We start from the raw sequence: 7,673 nt of genomic DNA on the forward strand, positions 1-7,673 counted from the left end.
AGCTCAAACTTTAGTCTTCATTTCCTTCCATCTAGCATATTTTGTCTTCTCTACTTACAATCTAGTATCAGAGAAGACTAATGGGACTGGTCCCTCATCTTCATTCTCTGTGAAGCATCATATCCAGCTGTGTAGAGCCTTGTAAGTAAGTTACAACAATTTTGTTTCCTTCAGGTGGTGAGAAGGTTATGGCTGTTCAGGTTCATAAGAAATTAAAGTTCAGTAATTTTCTTTCCTGCCTCTCTAATCAAATGTGCCTTTAAATGCTCTTCAATATACTGTAAAATCCACCTAACGTTACTGAAGTTCTTTCCCTCTGCTGAATTATGTGATAATTTTAAGTTGCAAAAAGAGTGATCTGCTTGCCTTTTCCTACATCAACATTTCCTGTTGAAGATTAATTTTTATATTATAAGTTCTGTCACTCCAGGGTTAATTGCAGATTAACTTCAACTGTCATCTAGAACAGGGCTATTTCTGCTACAAGTCTAATTCAGAGAGAGCACACTCCATGTTAACAGATTGCCCAGAAAAGCTGTGGACTCTGTGAATCTGGAACTCTTCTATTCTAACCTTCTGTGCTCAAATCAGGGTCAGCCAGAGCAGTGTGTCCAGGGGTGTATCCAGTCAAGTTTAACTGCTCCAGGGATGGAAGGGGACTGAATTTCAAACCAAGGCTTTGTCAAGGCCGTGGGCATCCCCATGTAAGCTCAAATGCTCTGCTTTGAATGTAAAGGTGGGAGAGAGAAGAGAGAGGACCTTCACAGGTCCTTTTAACCTAAACTTCTCTGTCATCCTGTGTGTACAGAGGTCTAATATTGACTTACAGGACATATGCTGCAGGTGTCTGAACTACAGATCCTGTTTCTCGGGACTTCTCTTTGCTGAAGTGAATGGATATGACAAAATAATTTCACTACAGAATTAACCTAATTCCTATACTTTATGCACCTCTTTCTCTGTGCTTCCCTATGAGAGAAGTAACAAGAGAGGAATTCTCTCTCCTCATCTGAGTCATGCAACTCTTCATTCCAAAGCTGCAGACAGTAATTAGGTCTGATTTGATGCATGATCTCACTGTTGGTGCTGGATGCCCTGTACAATGCTTCTCCTTCAGTGAACTGTCAATGACAATGGCGTTGTCAATATTCACTCTGAGCATCCTCCAAGGAAAGCTAATGAAGCACTCTTCACAAGCAACTGATGTCCTTTATCTTCTCTCAAGGAAGACTCAGCCTCTTAGAGCCATCATGAAGTGCGTCATGTGGAAGTCGGGCAGCTTGCCCACAGCTTATTGCCTTTACTCAGATTTGAAATTGTCACTTAGACACTCTTTCCTCTACCAAAATGTCAAAGGCATTTTCCTCAGGGGACAGTGCACACGTCATCATGCAAAGCAAACAAACAGCTCATCCTAAACAAAGGTACAAAGCCCTGAGCACATGGGTGAGGGACGTAAGTGTGAATTGCACTTTGAAAACTTGGAAATCGACTCAATTCTTAATCAAAACTATTTTGTGGGAAAACTTAATTTAAGTTTTATTCTCATAGACTTTCTTTCAGGTGCCTCAGTGTAAAATCAGAGAGCAGCAGCAGTCCAGATAAATCACTGAGCAAACTCTAAGCAGTAAGTATGTGTTATCCTATCATAAAATATTATTCGTAATTATCAGAAGAAACAGCTGTTCGTAGTTTAAAATGATGGCTCGTGAAGAGTAAGTTGCTGATGAAATCACAAAAACTTAGACACAACAAAACCACCAGCCAAAATGATGCGAAAATAGGAAGGATTAAATCTAATCTATGATGCAAAAGCTCTTTCCCCTGTTTTAAAGTGCATTATGGTAAGCAAGTGTAAGTTGTTGTTTTAGTCCAGTATTGTGGCAGTTGGCAAGAGCAGGAACTTCAGAGAAGATGTGGTTTAGCAGCAGCATTCATACGAGGGAGTTTTTCCTTGGTATAACTTCTGATGTAGCTCTTTGGCTTGAATTTAGTAATTTGCAGATGAGCTTGTTTGATATAAATTTCCAGCTCTTCCTTGAATTTTCCTAGAATTTTTAACTTAACCTCTTGTTTCAGTGAGTTACACATACTGGCTGGTGCGAGAGAAGAACATACCTGTAGTATTGCTTGCTTCCCTGCCGGGGTCTAGCTTATTATTGAGGCATTTTGGGGAGGGGGGTTTGCTTTGCTGTCACTGCTGCCATAGCACATTGTGGCCTCATTAACAGCAAAGTTGTTAACACTAACTTAAAATTTCCCATTTTAGCTAATTGCTCAGCTTTGTGACATGATTATTAGATCATTGTGAAATCATATGTGCAATAAGGCTTTTTCCTGCCGTTAGTTTGCATTGCTTTATGTATACTCTACATTCTAGAGTGTGCCGAAAACAGCCTGTTGGGAGACTCAGCAGATCAAAGGAACAAAAACAACCGTACCTTGGGCACTTGCAGTTAACTTCCTCCTTTGAAGATGCTGCTTCTGCCTAACTGTAATGTAGCACACGTGGTATACGTTCTGTAGAATCACATAGCACTACATGGTGTATTTGCCTATGCACAGTAGCATTTCTATCTTCTGAGCTTCTCTGAAATTATGCAGGATGTCTGAGAGGTTCTGACCTAGGTTTTCTTGCTCGCTGGTGGGCTGAAGGGGCATAGGTGAGTACGTGTGCTTTACTGAATACATACCTGTGTGTAAAAGGAGATGGCAGCAGGTCCGTAGGCCTTTCTGAAGATACTTTGCTGCAGAATTGGCAAATTGTCTGAAAGTTCTCTGGCAGAGAATCGCAGCTGCTTAAACACTGCTCCTTTGTGGTAGAGTTTCCACCAGTTTGAGAGGGAAAAACCCTCTTGATTTTTGGCCCTGCTGGGCTGGCAGACTGTAGTCTGGGTATATTCTCCAAGTGAAGCTTGACAAACTGGTCCTTAAATCCCTGTCCTCTCAGCACTACAGAATTAGAAAACTTGAAGCTTCACACTGTTGGACATGAAGGAAAGTAAGTCTGGCATGACTGGAGCTTGGAAATACAGCACATCTCATGGGAATCAGGTTCTGGGTAATGCAGCTGCAAACAGAGGAGCAGAGACCAGATCCTGAAATCAAGTTTCTTCCACCAAAAATGTAATGGAACTAACTATGCAATTGCAGTTTATTTTTAAAACTGCAATTATGAGAGCAAGGAAGTCCTGATTCTATTCTTAGTAGTTGGGATGATAGGGGGTGGGCAGCCCAGGCTGTTGTCTTGCACTTGTTCCGGCTCAAAGTGAAGAAGGGCAGAAATATTAAAGCAGCAAATTGCAAAAGATGGATGAGGTATAAGAGGTGTCTTCCAGATCTCTCTGTTTGAAACTACTTTATACCCTGTTAACTGCAGGGTGCAGGTATTGGACATCTATGAAGAGTTTCCTGTCTCTGAAGATGGCCTTGTTTCACTGTCTGCAAAGCAAGAGGCAAACAGCTTGCATCTGGAGAGGGCATGGAACAAAGGCAATTTTGTCAGAGGTGTCCTTATGCTTTTCTTTATTTTCCTGTTCAAGTGCTCGCATTTGTGTACTTATTTTATTCACCACAGAGTCTCAGGATCACTCTCATACCCACAACTGATACGAGAGGACAAATTTCAAGTAGTTCTATAGAAGTTCAGTGCGTGGGCAGGAGCTATGGACTAATCCAAGAGGTATCCTCATGATCACTGGCATTTAACTGCCCTACTCAGCGTAGGCAGTAAATGAATGGCTCACAAAAGCAGACTTTAATTTTTTACTTCACTTTCCGAGTGCATAATCCCTTTAATCCTTCACTACTTGGAGGTTTTTTGTTAATTAAATGGAATCTCTGCAGGCTCTGTGATTCATATTCCAGGACAAATACGTGTACTTAACGGGGGAAAGTTGGCATAGGTCTCATTGGGCATCTTTAAAGCAGTTCTTTCAAGGTTATTTTGTAAATGAATGCATGTTTCTTGGCAGTCAGCCGTGTGGAATCTTCCCTTCACTGTTTGAGATGGATTCCACTTTATCAAATAATTCCCACTACGAGCATGAACTGATTTTCTCTGTGGTGACTTTGTCTGATCTGACTAGAGTGGAAAGCTGTCCCTGCAGATGGGAGTGATCAGCAGAATTAGGGATTAACAAAGGGGAAGGAAGCTGATAGCAGATCCTTGTCTCTGATTTGGCAAGTTGAATGTTTCTTGCTATGCTGGAATTCAGTAATGGAAGCAAAGTCCTCCTTCCTGCAAGAATTCCCAGATTTGCGATACGTGAGAGTTCTGAAGTTGCTATTTAGCTGCTATTTAGTGGTTAAGAAGAGCCCTCACATAGCAGGAGGTGAAAGATGTGTAAGACCAGGAGAGGAAACACTCCAGATCTTTTGCAAAGAACAGCACCAAAACTAGCTTTTTAGATGCTGTTTATGGTGATTTTAAGGGTCTTTTCCAATTTAAACAATTCTGTGGTTCCTGCTCTCATTCCATCCAGTTCTCCACTAGTCCTTGTGACAATCTTCCTTTCTTAAGCTGGAGAGGGTAATAAGGAGGTATTTCTGGCTGTTTGTAACTGCTCAGCGGTATTCTTGGCCTTTTCAGCTGAGGAAGTGGGTAGCTTTACAAAGCCTAGAGCATGCATATCCTAATGTATAGCTTATCTGAAAATCCTCTCCAAGACAAGCAGAATTTATGCTTAGAAGGAAATAATCCAATGACAACCACAATCTGTGGAGGTAGGCTAGTGCAGTCTTCATTTACTACTTGTTTCTGCCACCATACAAATGTTTTATTTACATGATGATCTCTTTCTGTGTCATTAGGAATGGCTGGAAGAAGGTGCAGAAACAGTTATATGAGGAGGATAATTAGTAGTGCCACAGCACGGTAAATCCTTTTCCTGTTCTGTAATTCCCTGAGGCACATCTAATCACTTTTGAAAAGCACAGAAATGTTCCATGTTCCAGCCTCACTGTTCCATGTGAGAAGTGTTCTGATTGTAGCCTACCCTGTTGATGAGAGCAGACATAGTGAGACGCAGTGACAAGAGAATATGATGTTGTCATATCCAGCGGCTTCCTGACTGCCTGTTCAGATTTTCAAATCCTCTAACTCCCAAATTAAAGAACAGAACAGCAGGTTCCTTTTCTCTTATTAGAGCTCCTAATTATGAGGGAACCATCAAGCATGTTCCATGGTTACACTTCTGCTGTCTACAGTATTGCACTTACTGAGGTGTCCCACAGCAGTTCAAAAAGATGCATTATTAAGGGTGGCTGTAATACTGATAATGTGAATTGGGAAGGGGAAACCTCAGGCCTTCTGGTGACACTGGAGCTTGGTTAAACCACTCTGGTGCTCAACCGCAGTGTGGTAGCTCCTCTGGAGTCAGTAATGTTTCCTCCCACCGCTCCTTTCATATACCTTTTCACTGTACTTTCCATTCCAGATTAAGAATAATCTGTTATGGTTTAGATACTTTAGTAACATTTGCTTTAGGCATGTAAATGCATGTTCTTGGAGTTGCTCTAAAACTTGTATAAAGCTGCACTGAGTAAAAGCAGTGTGATACCTTTTCCTCCCCTTGCCTGGATCGTGTTCTCTTCAGGCTAAATGGTTTATACATGTTCTAAGTGGAAGGAGTAAAAATAGCAATGCTGTGAACATTAGAATATTTTGTTTTAAATATAGATGTTTCTCAAGTCTGCAGTGTTGTAGCTAAAGGAAAATTCCTCTTTCACCTCTGCATCCACTCTTGTTTTCCAAAATTGTGTTTGTTCTGAACCTGCTGCAGTGCTTATCTCCAGGAGAAAAGTGAGCTAAAGTGATGGGTTAAAACTGACTTAAATGGCTAACTCAGACATTCTGTTTTGGCTTTGAAATGTCTTGCTTCAGTTTGGCTTGTGTAAACTGAGAGTAGATTTAACAGGTTTAAGATCCTTAAATTGAAGTAGGTGTCTTTGTATGGGGTTTTGCACTTGGTAAAGCAAATAAAACCTGATTTATTTTCTTAATACAAACAGGGGAGATTTTCCCTCATTTCAGCTGGTGTTCACCAGGTGGTTTGGGTTTTTTTCATTAAAATACAATCTAGTTTGCTTCAGAGTATTGCAGGAATAGTCTGCTGCTTTGACTGGCAGGCACCCAGGAACTAGAAGGTGAAAGGAAAGAGTAGGTGATATCATAATAAACTCTTGCCAAATTGAGGTTAGAGGGAATTTCCATTTTCTTTGTACATGGTATTAAAAGTTCTTATTTACAGTGAAGGCAATGATGGTATCCAACAACCTTTTTCATTCCAGGGATAGAAGGATGCTCAGCCATCTGTTCCTGATGCAGAGCCTAAGACAAACCTGTGGGATGGAGAACCTCCTTTGGTAGACTCTGAAGAGTGCACTGTATCAGGGAAGGTTTGTTCATAGCTGAGAGTAACGGAGGTAACACTTGGTGATGGAATAAGACTTTGAATTATTTTAATAGTGAAACTTACCTTGACTTTTAGTCACCTGTTTAAAATGCAAGCAAGAGTGGTACAGGTTCCCTGTTTAATACTATTTCCCATGTGTTAAGTGTCTTCAGAGCGGACCTCTCCTATGGAGGTTTTCACATTGTTAATCTTTGTATCAGAATGATTATCAAAGAAGACAATGCTTCTATGAAGGATCTGATAGAAAGACTGAAAGTAAGATATATTTTGCTTTGAAAAAGTGATATGATGTTTGTGTGTTTGACAGGAGGCATTATTGTTTCGGTGTCTCAATCATCCAGATGCACAAGCATGCCTGTAGAAGAGAGGGAGGTGAGGGGCAGAAACCCTTTTGCTTTTCTTACCCGCACAACTCTTTCAAGAAATTACAAGGCCAAGACTTGCAACAAACACAGTTTTGATGTCAGTAACTATGCTAGGAAATGGTGCTGGTTCTGGAAGCAATAAGTTTAAGCAGGAGAGCCTGCTGCTTTTTTATCTGTAAAGAGGATTTGTCTCCTTTTTCCATGCCTTCAGAACTCCACCTGACATCACCCGAGCCTCTGCACAGTCTGGCTAAGAGGACATTTTCTGACTTCCAAGAAAAACAAATGGAAATGCAAAAACTTGCATCTGGCCTGTTACCTCATCCCCAACCACCCAGGTGGTTTTGGAGTCATCCTGGCATTCCTGGTTCCTTTTTTACTTGCTATATAATAAATAAGAAAGATTATTGAGACATGCACAGAAAGCGGACAACACTTAGAGCTCAGTTCGAAGGACTGATCCTGTGTTATTTCCACATGAACTGCTAAGTTTGTTCAGGTATTAAAGAATCTGTTCAATAAAAGCTCCTGTGAAGCCAAGGTGCATGTTTGAATTACCCACATAATCCTTTGCTTGACAGGCGGATTGCTCGTGATGTTTTATTCAGAATGTATTTCCTTTCTGTGAATGACTGTCCCTTGAAACAGTTCAGAAAGCCAGCTTTGGTGTAAATGTGTCCCTTACTCTCAGAAATCAATTTGCACTACTCAGGAGTTTTTGGCTTCCCTTCCACAGGCTTTGTTTTGATTCATGGGAATTTTAGGCCATTCCTGAAGCTTTGGTATAAAACAGCAAGATCAAACTGTCTGGGAAAGCTGTTGTAATGAGCACCTCACTGTTCAGTAAGTACCTTGACTTTGCTTCAAGTACAGGAAAGGAAAAAAAGGGGTC

This window comes from Psittacula echo (genome assembly GCF_963264785.1).
Source record: "Psittacula echo genome assembly, chromosome: 17".
Taxonomy (NCBI): domain Eukaryota; kingdom Metazoa; phylum Chordata; class Aves; order Psittaciformes; family Psittacidae; genus Psittacula; species Psittacula echo.